The sequence below is a fragment of the Phyllobates terribilis genome, unplaced genomic scaffold, assembly GCF_046119375.1.
Source record: "Phyllobates terribilis strain yellow unplaced genomic scaffold, ASM4611937v1 Scaffold_3__8_contigs__length_932513732, whole genome shotgun sequence".
Classification (NCBI taxonomy): domain Eukaryota; kingdom Metazoa; phylum Chordata; class Amphibia; order Anura; family Dendrobatidae; genus Phyllobates; species Phyllobates terribilis.
In genome coordinates this window covers 408,305,327-408,328,060 of record NW_027362763.1, presented here as the reverse complement: position 1 = coordinate 408,328,060, position 22,734 = coordinate 408,305,327, and the positions used below count along the sequence as shown (strand labels likewise).

The window sequence follows — 22,734 nt, the reverse complement described above, 5'->3', positions numbered from 1 at the left end:
GTTGTTTAGGGTTGCCAGGTGGGACCATCTGGTCACCTGGAACCCATGGAGACATTCAGAGAAGCCAAATTGGGATCAGCCGGTCATCTGACCCCATGGAAACTCTCGGAGAGGCCAGGGTGGGACCCTTGGGTCTCCTGGCCTTGTACCTCGATGGACTGTCAACTTCCTAAGCTTTCGGCTACCTTCTGTCTGTGGGGGCCTGCCAAAAGGGGGGGGGCCACTGGTTGAGGTAGTTGGCCCTGGAAGTCCCAAAGTCACAGCTATTCTATCAGGGGTGAGACTGTGTAATTTTGCACCATCTTGGGTATTTGCTGGGACTGTTCTATGTGTTTATTGTCCATTTGGTGGTTCAATAAAGTATTGCCACACTGTTATACCCTCACTCTGTGTTGTCTGAGTAGTATTATGCCCACAGAAGACCCCGTGTCTTCACATCCATAATCCTTGAATTGGCTGACAGTTGTCTCACTGTGGGAAACATCTTGATCTCCTTGCTTCTGATTCCCTCCTCTAGATTTGTCCTGACTCTGAGTGCCATTACTACCTCGACTGGCACTAGCAGTGCCCTTAACACTACAGCTACAAGTCCACAACTACTATCAACAAGGGTTTGTGCCATCATCAACATCTCCTCTGCCCCATCTCATTCAAGTCCAAATGCTGACTGCTGTCATGCACAGCATCAAATGAAAAAAGTCATTAATATCCTCCATAGCACCTGCAGTGTTTATACTTAGGGGACAAGGTACCTGACTAGTAGTCTAAGAATCCAAAGATGTTATTAATGGAATTGAATGTCTGCAATCAAAAAGACTAAGGGGTCGATTCATCAAGACAGCTATGCCAGTCTTACTGAAATAGAAGGTACCAAATTCATTAAGAGGAGCATGCCATTTCATTAATTTGGCGACTCTTCTAAGTGACGTGTGCCAGAAATGCTACTTCAGTTAGTCACTGTAGTAGCATTTCTGGTGTACAAAGTGCGGTCGTTTTTCATTATTTGACAGGCGGATGTGGCCACACTCCCCACCCGACTATTGGACAGCTCTGTCCATTTCAGCGGAGCTGAGTCAAACTGATGAAAAAAATGCCAAAAGTCGCAACATTTTTTCAGAACGCACCATTTCTTTTCAACTCACCTGACATTTCATATCTGTACTGTTTGTAAAATGCACACTTTACAAGGCAGACATTCACAGTCTATTTTTTTTACTTCTCTTTTTCTTATTTGTTTTAAAACAATCCCCTTTTCACTAAAAGAAGTTATTAAGAAATTTTTGGTAAACACTAAAAAAAGAGTGATAACAGGCTTCAGTTTTGGTTTTGCATGTACATTACTGAAATTTGACTAATATACCGTATTTTTCAGACTATTAGACGCACAGGACCATATGACACAACGCAAATGTAGAGGAGGAAAATAAGAAAAAAAAATATTTTTCATGTGAAAATGAGAATCCACATTATAGACCAAATTTAGCTAACAGGCGGTGGCGGTGGGGGAGCGGGGTCACAGGAGTCAGGAGCAGGGTTGTCACTGCAGGAAGCCGGTGGCGGCAGGAATAGGGTGATGCTGCGGGCCCTGGGCAGGGAGGAAGGGGTGTCCCGGCGGTGCGAGGTAGGAGCAGAATCCACACTGTGCACATTGATTTCCCAGCAGTGGCTTCAGGAAAATGGGCAGATTGAAATCTTGACTCTTCATTGAGCCAAGATCTAAATCTGTGCTTATGTCGACGCCATTTTCCTGAAGCCATCACAGGGAAATCAATGGCTCCCGCCTCGCACTACTGGGACACCCCCTCCTCCCAGCCCAGGGCCCACAACATCACCCCACTCCTGCCGATTTCCTGCAGCTGCGACCCTGCCTCCTGTGACCCGGCTCCACCGCTGCCATGCCCCCAGGAAAGCTACATTTAGACTATAAGACACACCCCATTTTCCTCCCAAATTTGGTGGGGGTGTGAAAGTGTATTTTATAGTCCAAAAAATACAGTAACAGGCATTCACAAGTGCAAAAAATAAATATTGTTTGAAATATAAAAACTTTTTGTGGCCGTAAGAAAGTTATTATTTTTTTATTTTAGTAATATTGGTGAGTTGCTTCTGCACAAATGCAATAAAAAAAATGTGATTGAATTGCAACAGCAGCAGAAGCAGCACTATAACCCTGCTGATTACACAAACCACAGCACTGCCAGCAATGTGGTCATTGCTGGCCAAACCTTAAAAAGAGATTGTCATTAGTATTTTATAATCCCAGCCAATGGCACATATGTTAAGGATGGTTTAAAGCTGATTAAATCCTTTCCTTTCTTGTAAATTTCTTTCCTTTCCCAGAGGAGCATTGCATCGCGAATAAGCCTCCTTACCTTGATGTGCCAGGAGAAATGTTACCCCTTAGACCTCAGTCCAGAGCCTCTCACCTAGCCAAATCAGTTCTCATACGTTGCACTGACGAGGGTTAACAGCCCGAAACACAGTGTCTGCAAATTGAGATTCTGATTTGGCTTTTATCCTAAGTCATATTGCACGACTCGTTAAAGGGTTCATTGTGACTTGTAGGATTGCTGCTTCCAATAGGTGGCGCTATAGAGTACAAGTCCTCCTTTTCTCTGACGAGGCAATTTGCATATTTCCTTTCTTGTAGAAATCCATTTAGCTGTTTTATGCCTCATTCACAGTGTTTGTACATTTTTACCATCAGTGTGTCATCTGTGTGTCCGTTTTTACTATCAGTGTGTCCATTTTTACCATTAGTGTGTCATCAATGATATTCATGGATGGATAAAGAAATTAATAAATGACAAAGTTTCGCATATACTTTGCCATATTAAATACGTACAGCACACAAATGGCACACGGATGTCATCCATGTGCTGTGTTTTTCACTGATTCATAGATTTGTATTTGCCCTTTTCATCTATGCTGCCAGAAAAGAACAGACATGTCTCCATCTGTTTTTCATGGACACATGGTCCAGTCCACGAAGAAACAAGGACATGTGAATAGCAACATATATTATAATGGTTACATGTTGTATCTGAGAAAAAGGATAGAATACGTACGCACAACACACACATCTGAATGAGGCCATAGAGAAATTCAAAGTTGAAATTGTTTCTTAATTAGTGGAGATTTGCTTCCTCTCTCCATAGTTCCTTATTAGCAAACAATTTCACCAATTGAATTCACAAAAAAAATTAATATAATTATATTACATGACATATAACGATGATTATACCAATATAGCTTTATCTTATTTTGTCAGACTTTATTTTCATTCTTTCTAGTTTGGCAATGTGTACAAAAAATAATGTTTTTTAATTGCATTATTTGATAGAGTCATTGCATTGATGATGTCATCACTAAATGAGGATCAAATATGACAGCTGTATATGATTAAATAAATACATAAAAAGGTCTAAATGGTCAAAACCATGCTACAAAATCTTTCTTTCTTGCAGACAGCAACCAAACTGCAGCTTGAATTTTTCCAAAGAAACACATGATACAAAGAAACACGTACCTTGATAAATAAAGCCCAAAGGCGTCTCAAAAAATTATATAAATACTATAAGTTCTTCCACCTTTAATCGTCTCTTCTGTATTTATATATTCATTTTGCCTCAAATTGAAATGAAAACTGGAAAATCTGTAACAAAATCCCGTGTATTCCAGCAGATCAGCAATGTCCTCTTCTTGCTCTCGATCTTCTGACTGTAAGATAACTTGCTGCAGCAGATGCCTCTCCCCCTCGGTCCTGTCTGCAGAAATATACAGAGATCATTAAACCCTACCCATTTGTTAATCACAACCTCATAGTTGTTCCCTAAATATAGATGAAACAGCTAAGCAGGATTAACTTTTGTATTCCTATTTAGTGTTATTTTAACATTGGAATCAGATCTCAAAAATCATTAAAACATTCATGAATTGGATATACACAAAGAGAAATACTTTCCTTCAATGTTACATATTGTATACATGTCATAGACACTGGAATACAGATTTGATGCCTGAAATTGCTTGGTTTCTGTTCTTTTTTGCCTTCCTGAACAATTCTGTTGCCTTTTATTCATTGCTACTATCATCTGTTCTTGATATACAGTATGATGACTCTTGGAGGGTTTTGCTATCCTAGCGCTCTTTAAAGGCAGCAGATGCTGTGTGTCTTTCTCTCTGAAAGAAATGGGGTCCTACAGGTAAAATGTAAGAATTCAATTGTGAACATTTTACTCTTGATAGAATGGATAATTATTCATAGTCTGGTGCTGATATACATGAACGCTGTAGCTGTTTTTCAGTTTGAGGAAGTGAGGATCAATTTTAACATTTTCTACAAAACTTACCGATTATAATATAACATAAAGCTTAGTTTAAACTTACCTGTTGGCATCAACAGTAAAAATGAAGGGAGTGTGAGGAGCCAAAAAGCAGTATATCCCTTTTTATTTAGGGAAGCCATGCATGTCTAATATGGTTTGTTATTAATCCTGTAAATTTTATGTAAATGCATTGCTTTGTCATGACCGGTTTTACATCTTTCATCTTAAATCGCTTCCTTTCTATTATGCTAGAAAAATAGGCTAATTAATCATCTGCCAGTAGAATAATTTGTTTTAGCATGTGGAAATAGCATTTACCATAATAATGTGTAAGCATAGAAGATAACATTAAGAGAATATAAATCTGTAAACAGATAAGCAAGCTGCAGTGCATCTTGGACAAAATAAGAAATCAATGGGCTATTTTATTGCACTATAATATATGTGTGTTAACAAATATAAAATATTTAAAGGGTATTAGGAACAATATGTACACCCCCCTAAAGTTTAAAGGGAAACTGTCACCACGATTTAGTATGTTAAAATAAAGGTATGGCCATAATGGTGCTTTTATACTGATTTAATAGATACCTGTAGGGATGAAATCCACTTCCTGGTTCTTATTTAATTCACGTTAGAAGTTTTGGAGCAATATCCTCTTTGAGCATTGAGGTAGGACTTTGGGGCGGGACTGTGGGTAGGGTTTTCGACTCTGCATGGCCCCTCTGCATTTATTTGAGCCTTTTTTGTTAAAGTTCGCACTAGCTCTGCCCTTGCCACTGGTGGCGCTTGCACACATTCATCTCCGAGTGGTCTTCAGCAAAATGATGCCGGTGGTGACGCATGTGCAGATTGAGATCTCGGCTCTTCATTTAGCTGAAGTCTGAATTTGCGCATGCGTCGCCCCGACACCATTTTGCTGAAGGTCACTGGGAGATGAACGTGCGCTGCCAGCAGGGAAATAAACAATAAGAGCTGCCAGCAGGGAAATAAAAAGTTATCCTAATTCTCATACCTTCATAAACTATTAGGATAACATGAATAATTCTGTTTTCCATCCTCACAGTAGCTGTAATTCTATAGTGCAGGAGCTGCTCCTTGGTGCACCCCCTCCCTTCTGGCACATTATGTCATACATTAGAAAGCGTGGCCTGCTCCTGGCTTCAAGCAGTAGCCAGTCCCCTGATACCATCTGCTTGTATTCAGTCCAATATCAGGGGACATGGCCTATTCCCTATTAGTTTCTGCCAGTCACCTGATTATCTCCTGCTCTTCAGTCCAATATCAGGGAGTGTAACAAGGGAGTGACCTCCTCCCAGCTGCTAGCAGCTGCCAGTTACCTGATAATATCGGATTGTGTTCAGTGCTAGATAGGGGGGCGTGGCCTGCTCCCTTATCTAGAACTGCAGGGAAGGACATATTATCCAGGAACTGACAGTTGTTAGCATCTGTGAGCAAGCCACACCCCCATCACACTCGTGATACCAGACTGAAAACAAGCTGATGGTATCAGGGGATGGGTTACTTTTAGCAGCCAGGAGCAGACCACACCCATGATGGGTAATGGAGTAGCTCATGCGTCACAGAATTACAGCCATTGTGAGAATGGAAAACAGCACTATTCATGGTAGCCTAATAGTTTCTGAAGATATGAGCATTAGGATCATTTTTTGTCTCCCCGGAGTACCCCTTCAAGTCTTTTTCACTCTCCCCATTGCTAGATTCACAGCTGCAATATTCAGAAGCAGCAGAATTTAAGATATTGTACAGCAGAAAAAAACCTGCTAGAAACCAGCAGCATGGGAATGTGCAATTCTATGCCTCTCTTTCTCTCATGCTGATATTACTTTCGCTCCTCCCACCTTCATCCTCTTCCTTCTATATAAACTTTACTAGGCATCTGTAACTAAATAGTTCAATGCAATGTTATTCCATCTTGCTTTAGTCAAAATGAGTCAATGATGTGTTGCGATGGAGTAGCAGACTAGAGATTAGTCGATCAGTCAAAATTCGAATTCGCCTGTTTCTGTAGAAGTTTGATTTGCAGAGAAGTAATAGTGTGTGAATTTAATGTCCCTTATTATGGTCTGGGTACTCACAAGATAACAGAGCATAATCAATATATTTTTTTAAAAAATACTCCTTACTGTCACCCCTCCAATTCTCAATGCATCTGCAGAATGCCACCAGTCGCATTGAATTCCCTGGGCCTGTCATGCTAGGCCTACTCTTCCGGGTCTAATGAGGATTTGGAGGGTTCTGAATAAGCACACGCCAAAGGTGATGGTGTCATGTTTTCATGTTTTCATCGTGTGCGCCTTGACCCCATGCACATGCGCAGCCTCCTGACACTAATCAAACCCAAAAGCCTTGGCTCAGTGTGAGGGGCCCAGGAAATTTAATGTGAGCTGCGGTGATCTGAAGATGCTATGGGGACTGGATTTGTGATGGTAAGAAGCGGAGGGGCCAGAGAGTTGAGCGGTAAGCTGTGTATGTTTTTTTTACTACATGGCCTCTACCAGTTCAGAAAATGTTCAGTTCTTATACAGTACAGACCAAAAGTTTGGACACACCTTCTCATTTAAAGATTTTTCTGTATTTTCATGACTATGAAAATTGTACATTCACACTGAAGGCGTCAAAACTATGAATTAACACATGTGGAATTATATACTTAACAAAAAAGTGTGAAGCAACTGAAAATATGTCTTATATTCTAGGTTCTTCAAAGTAGCCACCTTTTGCTTTGATGACTGCTTTGCACACTCTTGGCATTCTCTTGATGAGCTTCAAGAGGTAGTCATCGGAAATGGTCTTCCAACAATCTTGAAGGAGTTCCCAGAGATGCTTATCACTTGTTGGCCCTTTTGCTTTCACTCTGCGGTCCAGCTCACCCCAAACCATCTCGATTGGGTTCAGGTCTGGTGACTGTGGAGGCCAGGTCATCTGGCGTAGCTCCCCATCACTCTCCCTCTTGGTCAAATAGCCCTTACACAGCCTGGAGGTGTGTTTGGGGTTATTGTTCTGTTGAAAATTAAATGATGGTCCAACTAAACGCAAACCGGATGGAATAGCATGCCGCTGCAAGATGCTGTGGTAGCCATGCTGGTTCAGTATGCCTTCAGTTTTGAATAAATCCCCAACAGTGTCACCAGCAAAGCACCCCCACACCATCACACCTCCTCCTCCATGCTTCACGGTGGGAACCAGGCATATAGAGTCCATCCGTTCACCTTTTCTGCGTCGCACAAAGACACATGGTTGGAACCAAAGATCTCAAATTTGGACTCGTCAGACCAAAGCACAGATTTCCACTGGTCTAATGTCCATTCCTTGTGTTCTTTAGCCCAAACAAGTCTCTTCTGATTGTTGCCTGTCCTTAGCAGTGGTTTCCTAGCAGCTATTTTACCATGAAGGCCTGCTGCACAAAGTCTCCTCTCAACAGTTGCTGTAGAGATGTGTCTGCTGCTAGAACTCTGTGTGGCCTTAACATGATCTCTAATCTGAGCTGCTGTTAACCTGCGATTTTCTGAGGCTGGTGACTCGGATAAACTTATCCTCAGAAGCAGAGGTGACTCTTGGTCTTCCTTTCCTGGGGCAGTCCTCAAGTGAGCCAGTTTCTTTGTAGCGCTTGATGGTTTTTGCAACTGCACTTGGGGACACTTTCAAAGTTTGCCCAATTTTTCGGACTGACTGACCTTCATTTCTTAAAATAATGATGGCCACTCGTTTTTCTTTACTTAGCTGATTTTTTCTTGCCATTATACAAATTCTAACAGTCTATTCAGTAGGATTATCAGCTGTGTATCCACCAGACTTCTGCACAACACAACTGATGGTCCCAACCCCATTTATAGGGCAAGAAATCCCACTTATTAAACCTGACAGGGCACACCTGTGAAGTGAAAACCATTTCCGGTGACTACCTCTTGAAGCTCATCAAGAGAATGCCCAGAGTGTGCAAAGCAGTCATCAAAGAAAAAGGTGGCTACTTTGAAGAACCTAGAATATAAGACATATTTTCAGTTGTTTCACACTTTTTTGTTAAGTATATAATTCCACATGTGTTAATTCATCGTTTTGATGCCTTCAGTGTGAATGTACAATTTTCAAAGTCATGAACATACAGAAAAATCTTTAAATGAGAAGGTGTGTCCAAACTTTTGGTCTGTACTGTAAATCCTACTGTTTTGCCCAAACAGCAGTAATGCTTTTTACTCGGATCATGCAATGTAAAAGTACTTGCATCCTAGGGTACCGAAGGAGATAGCAGAGGAAATTATTGAACCATTCTCCATAATCTTTGAAAATTCTTGGAGAACAGGAGAAGTCCATGAAGACTGAAGAAGAGCAAATGTTGTCCCTATCTTTAAAAAGGAGAAGAAGGTGGACCCAGGGTACTATAGGACTGTGAGTCTTAATTCTATACCAGGAAAGATCTTTGTAAAAATTATTAAATGACATATATGCAAGTACCTTTATAAAAATGAAGTGATTAACCAGAGTCAGCATGGGTTTGTAACTAATAAGTCATGTTTGACTAACTTAATTTTCTTCTATGACAGAATCACTGACTGGGTGTATCAGGGAAATGCAGTAGATATAGTATATCTTGACTTCAGAAAAGTATTTGATAAAGTATCTCATACCATTCTTATTGAAAAAATGAATGACCAACTATGAAATAAACAAAGCAACTGTTAGGTGGATTCATAACTGGCTTAGTGATCCAACCCAAAGAGTGGTCATAAAAGTTGCACATCCAGTTGGAAGAATGTCTCAAGTGGGGTACCAGAAGGCTTTGTCCTGGGCCCTGTGTTGTTCAACATCTTTATCAATGTTTTAGATGAAGGAATTGAGGGTAAACTGATTAAACTTTCTGATGACACAAAGCTAGGAGGGATAGCTAGTAAGCTCGTTTAACCCTTTAACCGGCATGCTCAGGTGCTTACCGAGTAGCTTCAGTGTGCTCGTATATTATGTTCGACTCCCTGTATCTGCATGATTTATGGCTTTTAGGGAATCCTCACATGTGTTCAGGCTGTCTAACATCCCTGCATGTGTTGAGGCTGTGTAACAGCCATAAATCATGCAGACGCAGGGACTCAAACATAATATATGAGCACACCGAAGATACTCGGTAAGCACTCAAGCATGCTCGGTGAAAGGGTTAAATGAGCATGCTAACTCGTCACTAATAGATAATACTAGAGAGGAGAGAGAGAGGATTCAAAAAGATCTAAACAAACAGTTGCTGCCCACAGTTCCAAACAGAATGATATTTAAAAAGGAGAAATGCAAAGTCCTACTTCTGGGCAAGATAAATGAAAAAGCATATTCAGAATGGGAGTAATAGGGCTAAGCAACAGCACATGAGAAAAAGACTTGGATATACTAATAGATCACAGACTGAACATGAATCAACAGTGTGATGCAGCAGCAAAAGAGGCAAACACAATTCTGGGTTGCATTAACAGAAGCATACAGTCTAGAACACGTGAAGTAATTATCCCCCTCTACTCCTCTTTGGTCAGACCTCATCTGGAATACTGTGTCCAGTTCTGAGCACCACATCTTAAAAAGAGTCCAGAGAAAAGCAAACAAAATGGTGACCGGTCTGCAAAAAATGTCTTATGGGGAACGGTTAGTGGATTTGGGAATGTTTAGCTTGCAAAAGAGAAGACTGAGAAAAGATTTAATAGCGGTCTACAAATATCTCAAGGCCTGTCACACTGTTGAGGGATCAGCTTTATTCTCATTTGCACAAAGAAAGACTAGTAGCAATGGGGATACAGATTAGATATTAGAAAATACTTTTTGACAGTGTGGGTGATTACCGAGTGGAACAGGCTGCCACGAGAGGTTCCTTCAATGGAAGTCTTCAAACAGAGGCTGGACAGACATCTGTCTGAGATAGTTTAGTGAATCCTGCATTGAGCAAGTGGATGGGCCCGATGACCCTGGAGGTCCCCTCCAACTCTAACATTCTATGATTTTATGATTGCATGATTCTATTGTGCTGAAGGAACTCTCAGAGGAGTGACCAGAAGGCTAAATTTATTTAAATTTTCAGAGTGGCAGAGGAGTAAACGTTGCAATAGTGCTGAGGGTGGAATAGAATCTGAAGAAGGAGATAGATAGATGGTAACCATATTTGTTAACCTGAACCGGACAAGTGCTGTAGAGAAAATAAACAAGTGTACAAAGAGGTAGCGAGACATAACGTATTATTCTCCAAAGCTCTCTGAAAAGGACTAAGGAGGATCTAGTGAGTATGCATTTATGAAAAACTTGTCTTAGATTAAAATTTCATGAAGTTGGAAAACCCCTTTAAAGCTTGTGCTCCTACAATAAAGCAGGAGCAGTTTGGGTGCCCAACTATCTTAGACAGTTGGAGAATTTGAAGAAAAAGACAAAAGCAGGTAATGCATGATTGAGGAATGATTGCCAGGTGTCCTCTCCATGGCCCCTCAGAGCTGTGCAATCTTGGGAAAAGCCAGATCAGTGCTCTCTATGACTACTGTCATATTAGATAAATGTTTTCACTTGCAAATGGAGCTTCTACGAATTCCTCAGTTGCAATAGAACACTTCACTGCAAAAAATACTTTAAACTTAAATATCCTCTGATATCTCCAGGTCTTTTATGAGGGGGTGACCTAATTCCCTATATATATATATATATATATATATATATATATATATATATATATTTTTATATACGTGTATATATATATATATATATATATATATATATATATATATATATATACATATATATATACGGTATAGACCAAAAGTTTGGACACACCTTCTCATTTAAAGATTTTTCTGTATTTTCATGACTTTGAAAATTGTACATTCACACTGAAGGCATCAAAACTATGAATTAACACATGTGGAATTATATACTTAACAAAAAAGTGTGAAACAACTGAAAATATGTCTTATATTCTGGGTTCTTCAAAGTAGCCACCTTTTGCTTTGATGACTGCTTTGCACACTCTGGGCATTCTCTTGATGAGCTTCAAGAGGTAGTCACCAGAAATGGTTTTCACTTCACAGGTGTGCCCTGTCAGGTTTAATAAGTGGGATTTCTTGCCTTATAAATGGGTTTGGGTCCATCAGGTGTGTTGTGCAGAAGTCTGGTGGATACACAGCTGATAGTCCTACTGAATAGACTGTTAGAATTTGTATTATGGCAAGAAAAAAGCAGCTAAGTAAAGAAAAACAAGTGGCCATCATTACTTTAAGAAATGAAGGTCAGTCAGTAAGAAAAATTGGGTGAACTTTGAAAGTGTCCCCAAGTGCAGTTGCAAAACCCATCAAGCGCTACAAAGAAACTGGCTCACATGAGGACTTCCCCAGGAAAGGAAGACCAAGAGTCACCTCTGCTTCTGAGGATAAGTTTATCCGAGTCACCAGCCTCAGAAATCGCAGGTTAACAGCAGCTCAGATTATAGACCAGGTCAATGCCACACAGAGTTCTAGCAGCAGACACATCTCTACAACAACTGTTAAGAGGAGACTTTATGCAGCAGGCCTTCATGGTAAAATAGCTGCTAGGAAACCACTGCTAAGGACAGGCAACAAGCAGAAGAGACTTGTTTGGGCTAAAGAAAACAAGGAATGGACATTAGACCAGTGGAAATCTGTGCATTGGTCTGATGAGTCCAAATTTGAGATCTTTGGTTCCAACCACTGTGTCTTTGTGCGACGCAGAAAAGGTGAACGGATGGACTCTACATGCCTGGTTCCCACCTTGAAGCATGGAGGAGGAGGTGTGATTGTGGGGGGTGCTTTGCTGGTGACACTGTTGGGGATTTATTCAAAATTGAAGGCATACTGAACCAACATGGCTACCACAGCATCTTGCAGCGGCATGCAATTCCATCCGGTTTGCGTTTAGTTGCACCATCATTTATTTTTCAACAGGACAATGGTTCCAAACACACCTCCAGGCTGTGCAAGGGCTATTTGACCAAGAGGGAGAGTGATGGGGTGCTACGCCAGATGACCTGGCCTCCACAGTCACCAGACCTGAACCCAATCGAGATGGTTTGGGGTGAGCTGTACCGCAGAGTAAAGGCAAAAGGGCCAACAAGTGCTAAGCATCTCTGGGAACTCCTTCAAGATTGTTGGAAGACCATTTCCAGTGACTACCTCTTGAAGCTCATCAAGAGAATGCCAAGAGTGTGCAAAGCAGTCATCAAAGCAAAAGGTGGCTACTTTGAAGAACCTAGAATATAAGATATATTTTCAGATGTTTCACACTTTTTTGTTAAGTATATAATTCCACATGTGTTAATTCATAGTTTTGATGCCTTCAGTGTGAATGTACAATTTTCAAAGTCATGAAAAGACAGAAAAATCTTTAAATGAGAAGGTGTGTCCAAACTTTTGGTCTGTACTGTATATATATTGTAAGGTAGCACTAATGATCATGTTGAGGGGCACTCACTTCACCGGGTAAATTAAAGCACACATGCAACGTTTTCCGGTAATATGAAGTCCAGCAGTTTATTACACATCATAAACTGCTTATAACATCGTCCATCTCAGTGGTTAGCAGAAATTTTACACATGTAATTTTCTAGAGCCTTTTCAGTGGCAGCTATGCCCGCTTGGATTCAGATACAGACTTCAGCAAGGTAACAACATCAATGTCCATATAAAGCACCGTTTTACCTTAGCCGGGTCTTTGCTGCTTCTATCCGCTCTGTTCTGCCACAGCTGTGGTTTAAGGCTCATCAGATGTGGTCTCCAGGCCACATGCCATCCAGGGCTAATGGTGTCCCAGACACAGGATTCAGGCCTCTTGCCTTCCAAGGCTAATGGTGTCTCAGACACAGGGATCAGGCTTCTTGCCTTCCCCACTGTTTCAAAACCACCAGGATTTATATATCCTTCTGTGCGCACAGGATCTGTGATGATGTCACAGTCATGTGATCAGTGACCTGAAGGGGAGGTACGTGTTCAGCCAGAACATACCCCTTGGACATTTTAGTAATGCAGCAAGCCGCTGCATTACATATCCCCCCCTCTCTTCAAACTTGTGGGGTTGAACACATAATATACACAATCACATTATAACCCACAGTTCACACATAGACCATGTACTTGACATTTGCGCTGCTCAGCCCCTGGAACATTAGTCATCAACATTAGCCCATTCATTAGGGACCTACCATCCGTCATTGTCTACAACTTCGTCAAGTCACATTTTCTATTCGTAACCTTGTCGTCAGACTTCCCCACTTATTAAACCTGACAGGGCCCACCTGTGAAGTGAAACCATTTCCGGTGACTACCTCTTGAAGCTCATCAAGAGAATGCCAAGAGTGTGCAAAGCAGTCATCAAAGCAAAAGGTGGCTCCTTCGAAGAACCTAGAATATAAGACATATTTTCAGTTGTTTCACACTTTTTTGTTAAGTATATAATTCCACATGTGTTAATTCATAGTTTTGATGCCTTCAGTGTGAATGTACAATTTTCATAGTTATGAAAATACAGAAAAATCTTTAAATGAGAAGATGTGTCCAAACTTTTGATCTGTACTGTATATATATATATATATATATATATATATATATATATATATATATATACACTGCTCAAAAAAATAAAGGGAACACTTAAACAACAGAATTTAACTACAAGTAAATCAAACTACTATGAAATCAAACTGTTCACTTAGGAAGCAACACTGATTGGCAATCAATTTCACATGCTGTTGTGCAAATGGAATAGACAATAGATGGAAATTATTGGCAATTATCAAGACACCCTTAATAAAGGAATGGCTGATGTTTTGGTCACTTTTGAATGTTGGTTGTGCTTTCACACTCATGGTAGCATGAGACGAACTCTAGAACCCACAGAAGTTGCTCAGATAGTGCAGCTCATCCAGGATGGCACATCAATGCGAGCTGTGGCAAGATGGTTTACTGTGTCTGTCAGCGTAGTGTCCAGAGGCTGGAGGCGCTACCAGGATACAGGCCAGTACACCAGGTGACGTGGAGGGGGCCATAGGAGGGCAACCACCCAGCAGCAGGGCTGCTACCTCCGCCTTTGTGCAAGGAGGAACAGGAGGAGCACTGCCAGAGCCCTGCAAAATGACCTCCAGCAGGCCACAAATGTGCATGTGTCTGCACAAACGGTTAGAGACCGACTCCATGAGGGTGGTATGAGGGCCCGAAATCCACAGATGCAACATCTTTCAGCATGACCGGTTTGGCAGTGGGGCAGTAATGGTGTGGGGTGTCATTTCTTTGGAGGGCCGCACAGCCCTCCATGTGCTTGCCAGAGGTAGCCTGACTGCCATTAGGTATCGAGATGAGATCCTCAGACCCCTTGTGAGACCATATGCCGGTGCGGTTGGCCCTGGGTTCCTCCTAATTCAGGACAATGCCAGACCACATGTGGTTGGAGTGTGTCAGCAGTTTTTGCAAGATGAAGGCATTGAAGCTATGGACTGGCCCGCCCATTCCCCAGACCTGAATCCGATTGAGCACATCTGGGACATCATGTCTCGCTCCATCCATCAACGTTGCACCACAGACTGTCCAAGAGATGTTGGATGCTTTAGTCCAGGTCTGGGAGGAGATCCCATAGGAGACCATCCGCAACCTCATCAGGAGCATGCCCAGGTATTGTACGGAGGTCATACAGGCACGTGGAGGCCACACACAATACTGAGCCTCATTTTGACTTGTTTTAAGGACAGTATATCAAAGTTGGATCAGCCTGTAGTGTGTTTTTCCACTTTAATTTTGGGGGTGACTCCAAATCCAGGCCTCCAGTGGTTAATAAATTTGATTTCCATTGATGATTTTTGTGTGATTTTGTTGTCAGCACATTCAACTTTGTACAGAACAAAGTATTCAATGACAATATTTCATTCATTCAGATCTAGGATGTGTTATTTGAGTGTTCCCTTTATTTTTTTGAGCAGTGTATGTGTATGTATACATACATATACATACATATATATATATATATATATATATATATATATATACTAGCTATTGAGCCCGTTCTACTCCCGAGTGGCGAGCATTTTTATTGGTATATGGTCTCCCATGCTGGTATGGGGTGCCCCCATCCTGGTATTTGTGCTGCCCCCATCCTGGTATTTGTGCTGCCCCCATCCTGGTATTTGTGTTCCCCGATCCTGGTATTTGTGCTCCCCAATCCTGCTCCCTTATCCTGTTATGTGCAGCCCTCATCCCTATCCTGGTATGCATGGCACGCCTCATCCCTATCCTGGTACGCATGGCACCCCTCACCACCAATCCTGGTACGCATGGCACCCCTCATCCTCAATCCTGGTATGCATGGCAACCCTCACCCTTAATCCTGGTATGCATGGCACCCCTCACTACTAATCCTGGTATGCATGGCACCCCTCATCCCTATCCTGGTATGCATGGCACGCCTCATCCCTGTCCTGGTATGCATGGCACCCCTCACCTCCCATCCTGGTATGCATGGCACACCACACCCCAATCCTGTACTCATGGCACCCCTCACCCACAATCCTGGTATGCATGGCACCCCTCATCCCCAATCCTGATATGCATGGCACCCCTCATTCCCAATCCTGGCATGTATGGCGCCCTTCATCCTAGTATGCATGGCTCCCTCATCCCTCATCCTGGTATGCATGGTGCTCCTCATCCCCCAATCCTGGTATGCATGGTCCCCTCATCCCCCATCCTGGTATGCATGGTCCCCTCATCCCCCAATCCTGGTATGCATGGTCCCCTCACCCCCCCCCAATCCTGGTATGTGTGGCCCCCTCATCCTCCAATCCTGGTATGTATGGTACCCCTCATCCCCCTAATCCTGGTATGTGTGGCCCCCTCACCCCCCAATCCTGGTATGCATGGTACTCCTCTGCACACATACAAAAAAATAAACTCATACTCACTTCTCTTCCCTGCGCGCCAGCGCTGCTGTGTCCTGTTCTGCCGGAGGCCGGGGGAGGAGTGCGGTACCAGAGCACCCGCAATCTCTGGCACCATACACTCCTCTTACCTGTAAAGGCTCTATGTGTTCTTCTGTCTGGAGCCAGACTGTGCGTTGCACATGCGCGGTCTATAGAGCCTTCAGACAGAGGGACGCTTGGCCAGTTATATTATATATATTATATATATATATATATATATATATATATATATTCAATAAGAAAAGCAGGCAGCACTCCAAGTAATGTGAAAAAAATCAGGACTTTATTAGCCCATCAGATGTGGCAACTAGTCATGAACAATCGTGCTCGTTTAACCCTTTCACCGAGCATGCTTGGTTTGCTTACCGAATATTCTCGATGTGCTCCTATATTATGTTCGAGTCTGTGCGTCTGCATGATTTACAGCTGTAAGACAGCCTAAACACATGCAGAGATTGCTTGTTTGTTAGGGAATCCTGACATGTCTTCAGGCTGTCTAACAGCCATAAATCATGCAGATGCAGGGACTCGAACATAATATACGAGCATGCCGAAGTTACTCTGTGAGCATCCGAGCATGCTCGGTGAAAGGGTTAAACAAGCATGCTTGCTCATCATTAGTGGAAACTAGTTTCTTTAAAAATGTCCATGGCAGGTTTATTCAGACTTCATAAACCGCACTTTCAAAGTAAACAAAACACAGTCTTGTCCGGCGCAAAGGTGTGGGCAATATGAAAATCATACCTGAAACCAGATAAAAAGGGGAGAAGTTGACCCAATCTTTGCATTGTGTGTCAGTGTGTGCCACACTAAGCATGGAGATTAGAAAGAGAAGAGAACCATCTGAGAACTCAAGAACCATAATTGTTGGAAAATATGAACAATCTCAAGGTTACTAGTCTATCTCCAGAGATCTTGATGTTCCTTTGTCCATGGTGCGCAACATAATCAAGAAGTTTACAACCCATGGCACTGTAGCTAAACTCCCTGGACGTGGATTTCAGAGGAAAGTTTATGAAAAGTTGCAACGCAGGATAGTCTGGATGGTGGATAAGCAGCCCCAATCAAATTTCAAAGAAATGCAAGCTGTCCTGCAGGAGCAGTCCTTTGTCTGCCCTTATTCACACATTGAGGTCAACTTTGACACATGGCTAGGTTTTTAATATTAGACAGTGTAGGACTGTGCCGAACGGGTTCACCTTGTCGAAGGTGGGATGGCTTATATACTATTTTTGATCAAAAACAGTGTTACTAAGAACCCTATTTTAATTAATGCACTTGCTTTTTATTTATTTACAGCAGGGTTTATGTTCATTTTGCTTTTTGTAGGTTTTTCTGATTCATGGCCATTGTGAAACATGCATTTATGTGCTGTATGTATACTACCAACCTAAACCAAGCTCAAATTTTGTGTTTTTCTTTGCATCAGTGTCAGCGCGAACTATCCATCAAAATTTGAATGACAGATGAGACCAAAATAGAGCTATTTGGTAAAGCAAAAAGGCAATGGTAGTTACCAGCCAAGATGTTCAAGGAAAATGCACAACAGAATGCAGCAAGCCCCCTTTTGTAAGAAGGAGGTAACACGGGTGCAGAATGCTGATGAACAACCACTCTCAACCTCTTACTCCATGGAGGGGGTGATTGCCTAGCACTAAAACTGCACACAGATGAAACTTGCAACAGGGTGACTTTCACACTCATCTAGCACCATGCCTAGCCAGCAACCTATTACACGCCCCTACTATGCAATTAGGCGGGATGCCCGGCACTCTATCAGTGCATAACATAGGTGAAAGCCCCTAAATTGCAAGGTGACCATTGATGGGCCTGACTGCACCCTGTAAGATGAAAAAAGTGCATAAAAAGATAATATGAGGTATTAGTTGATATTTTGACCAAAATAAGTAAGCTCGCAACCCAATGTCAAGGGTCCTCATTTTTTTGAGAGTCCTTATTCTATAATTAAAAACAAACAGCACAGCCAAAGCAATATACAGAATTAAAAAAAAAATCCAAAATTCAAATAGAAAATAGCAAAAAAGCAATGGCAGTTACTAGCCAAGATGTTCAAGAAAAATGCACAACAGGATGCCGCAAGCCTGTTCTGCACCTGTGTTACCTCCTTCTTACAAAAGGGGGCTTGCGGCATCCTGCTGTGCATTTTCCTTGAACATCTTGGCTGGTAACTACTATTGCCTTTTTGCTATTTTTATTTGAATTTTGGAATTTTTTTTTAAAAATAGATTCCGTCTATCGCTTTGACTGTGCTGTTTGTTTCAATTTAGTAAAGCACATCATTCCACTGTTTACCTAAAATGGAATGAAGCTTATAAAGAAAAGAACACAGTACCCACAGTCAAATATGGTGAAGGTTCAAAAATGTTTTGCTGCCTCTGACACTGAGTGCTTTGTCACCTTTGTGTGCACGACATCATGAAATCTGAAGATCACTCGTGATGAGTGAGCGTGCTCGTTACTCGCCTGAGCATCATGGTGCTCAAGATGCTTGTCACTTGGCAAGTATTTTTTGAAAGCTCGATCCCCGCAATGCATTTTTGACACTTTTAACACAGTCAATAAACATGCAAGGGTTGCCGGCCAGACACATTATAATGCTGAAGCCCCATGTTGGTAGTGGCATTACTATGATTGGCTGGCAGTATAGCATCATTGCGTCTTTATAAGATCCAGGACCCTCTGCTTGTCACAGTCTACCCCGGAAACAGGCAGAGTAGGGAGAGCTGTTGCTTAACGAGGGAGAGAGTTTTAGCTGTGTATAGGCAAGGATTCAACCACATTTTTTTCAACTACAGCAACAGTCCTTAGGGCTAATTCTAATCAATATTAATACTGCTATTATCAGAAGTTAGGGAGAGATTGTGCTGGAGGCACAATGCAGGACAGGGTAGGGTTCATTGCACATCCTTTCTGCTGCTGGAACTCATATCAATAGCCCTTTTCAGGACTACTAATCTTTTTGCTCTTAATCCTGAAAATTGTTAAAAGAGATATACTTCATTTATAGTAGTTGTGCATTAAAAGCATATAGCCAGACTTGGCTGGTTGGAATAGCATTGCTATATAGTACAAACAGTGGAAAAGTCCATCTGAGGGGTGCTAAATTTGTTGGAATACAAATACTGCAAAGTTTTCTCAATTAATACCACAATACCCACTGACTTGAAGTCATGGGTATATAGGAGTATACACAACATATTCGAGGCCGCATATCACAACACAAGTCGAGTATAAGATGTGGGAAGAATTATCTCCCCTTACCTTACCATTTTAATTTAAAGAACCACTCAGTAGCACAAGTCAAATTTCAGGTTCTGGAACATGTACTACCATTAAGACGTGGGGGTAATAGGAATCAGGCATTAAAATGTTGTGAAGCTTTTTCGATCCATACGTTGGATACGTTGGTACCTCGGGGTCTAAATAGAGAGTATGAGTTATCTAGCTTTCTGTAAACTGTATTAATTGTTGCTTTTTCTATGTCAGACACGTACTACTTGATTCCTTTCTCTGGAACAGCATGGACTCAATTTTTTTTCTCATAGAACCTTATTCACTCCTGTGGATGATGATGTCTGTTGATTAATGCTAGATATCACCTACTCCTCTCTAGTGTTGAGCCACCCCCGTAGTGTTCGAGTTCGGTTCGGTTCGTCGAACACCACATAGGGTCAGGGAAACTGGCGCCAAGTTTACCAAGAGGAGGCCCGAGGCAGCCGGACAGAAGGGTTGGTAAGAAAGGCCAGACAAAGGACACACAAAGGGGGTCCTGTGAAGCGCTCCAAAGTTATCTGGGAGTTGTCTGAGCCCCTGGTGAGCACAGTACGACGTGGGCAGCAGTTACCTGCAGACGTGGTCTGGATAATAAGAACTGTGAGTAAAGGCCCTGGACTGCATCACTGACTCCGTGTCGTTACTGCTGCTGCCCTGCACCATCACCCCCATCCTCCGCATACACTGCCCTGAGGCTATACTCCTCCCGTGGGGAGTTATGCTACGCTCTGCTGCACCCACAACACCAGCCTCAGTGGTCTGCCCTGGAGCGGCGGTTCACTCTGACCGCAATCCACGGGTGGCGTAGTCGGACATTTAAACATCAAAACCACATAAATAGTTCCGCCACTGGTTTGACCGCCCTGAGCCATGGAACCGGGTCGCCGCCACGGAGACTACAACCACCAGCATCCACCAAAAAGGGTCCGGCTCCGGGTGTCCCAAGGCCCAGGGGACGCGTCAGAACATTTTCTTCACCTTTCACAATCACCAATGGGACAAGGCAGGGATGTTCTCTGTCCCCTCTCTTATACATCCAAGTGACGGAGCACCTGCTCTCATCAATTCGCCATAACCCCAATATTAGGTGGATTGAGGTGGGAGGCACCGAGTACAAGTGCTCTCTATTTGCTGATGATGTCCTAGTATATATCACTCAATCACATATATCCATCCATGCTGTTATGGCTGAAATAGATCACTTTGTTACATGGTCAAATTTTAAAATCAATGCAGCGAAGTCTGAGGCCCTCGATGTCTCCCTCCCCAAATCCATATAGGATTCCATCCAGTCCATCTTTCCCTTTGCCTGGCCCTCACAGGGTATCAAATACTTAGGAATTCCTATTCATAGAGACCTCTCCCATCTATGTTATCTTAATTTTGGGCCCTTTATTGAACAACTCCATACAGACCACGGTTGGCAAGTTAGAACTGTAAGATTCACTACGTGAACCACTGGTGTTTTGTGGAAAAGCACATGTACACTGTGTTCCAAATTACTATGCAAAAAGTGTTTAGGAGTGATAAGGGAAGAATTTGTTTGTTTGTCAGTTAAACTCATTGATGGTGATGTGTGTCAGGGCTCTTTATTAGAGATGAGCGTTGTTCTACTCGAACTGTTCGCCAATCTCAAATTCGAGCTGTTTTGGGCGGTGTTCGAGCCGTTCGGCGAACACGAACAATTTGAGAAAAATTCGGCTGTTCGAGGTTATGTTCGATAACTGTTCGTGCACCAAAATCATAACTGGATTTTTTCTCAGTAATGATGAAAATTAATGTTAATACGCAGTTTGAGTGTACAGCGGGGTGGGGGGAGGGGCAGGGGATGGATCTCTGCAGGAACAATGAAGATCTCCATTTTTTTTTCTCTTTCCCGCATTTACAGTGGGGAGGTGCAATCTGTCAGCCTATCAGCAGCGCACACACGGAGCGAAGTGCTTTTTTTCACACAAGCAAGGGCATGTGTCATTGGCAGTGTATGTCACATGTCCTTGCCCTATAAGACCAAGCCATTTTCCCCGTCGCCACCATTTTCTCACTGCTGCAGCTGCGTGTTAGACGGCACCGCTGTTGCTGTGTGCACTATACCTTGTTAATTTCAAGCCAATTTTCGCACAAATATACAGATAGCTTGGGAGTAGGGAATAGTTGTGATTGCAGTCCTTTTAAGGACTAGGTTACAGCATTTCCTACGACTTTTATCAGGGAGGTCTGTGCTCTTAAATAGATAGGTTGTGGGAGTAAAGACTAATTGTAATTGGAGTCCTTTTCAGGACTAGGTTACATGTGTTCCTATCAGTTTTTGCCAGGCAGGTCTGTGCCAGTGCTGTGCAAGTTTTTTTCACAGCATTTGGCTGAATCTAGCAAAGCTAATCCTTTTTGGCCTATTGCAGAGTGTGTTAGTCAATGGAGTAGCCTATCTGTGTTGCAAGATATACCACCTGTGTATAGAATACCAATTTTTTTACTGCACCTAGTGAAGTAAAATCTTTTGGGCATAGCATCATTCTATTAGTCCATCTATACTGACCTCCATCAGGTTGCAAATTAAAACTAATTTTTATCTGCATCTACAGTACCTCTGAAAAAATATTTGGGCTTCTAGCAGTGTGTGGGACTTGTTCTATTAGTCCATCTATACTGACCTCCATCAGGTTGCAAACTGAATATATTTTTTTCTGCATCTACCTCTGAAAAAATATTGGACTTCTAGCTGTGTGTGGGTCTTGTTCTATTAATCCATCTATACTGACCTCCATCAGGTTGCAAACTGAATATAATTTTTTTCTGCATCTAGCTCTGAAAAAATATTTGGCCTTCTAGTAGTGTGTCGGACTTTCTCTATTAGTCCATCTATACTGACCTCCATCAGGTTGCAAATTAAAACTAATTTTTATCTGCATCTACAATACCTCTGAAAAAATATTTGGGCTTCTAGCTGTGTGTGGGACTTGTTGTATTAGTCCATCTATACTGACCTCCATCAGGTTGCAAACTGAATATATTTTTTTCTGCATCTATCTCTGAAAAAATATTTGGCCTTCTAGTAGTGTGTCGGACTTTCTCTATTAGTCCATCTATACTGACCTCCATCAGGTTGCAAATTAAAACTAATTTTTATCTGCATCTACAGTACCTCTGAAAAAATATTTGGGCTTC

General features: G+C 42.1%; 1 long non-coding RNA gene across 1 annotated transcript in view; it reads right to left on the bottom strand.

Moving 5' to 3' along the window:
• Positions 1-22,734, bottom strand: part of LOC141259492 (uncharacterized) — a 281,707-nt gene that overhangs the window by 52,721 nt on the left and 206,252 nt on the right. Inside the window, exon 2 of the long non-coding RNA XR_012318427.1 lies at positions 3,530-3,767. This is a non-coding gene — a long non-coding RNA (uncharacterized lncRNA). The remainder of the gene's footprint in view (positions 1-3,529; positions 3,768-22,734) is intronic.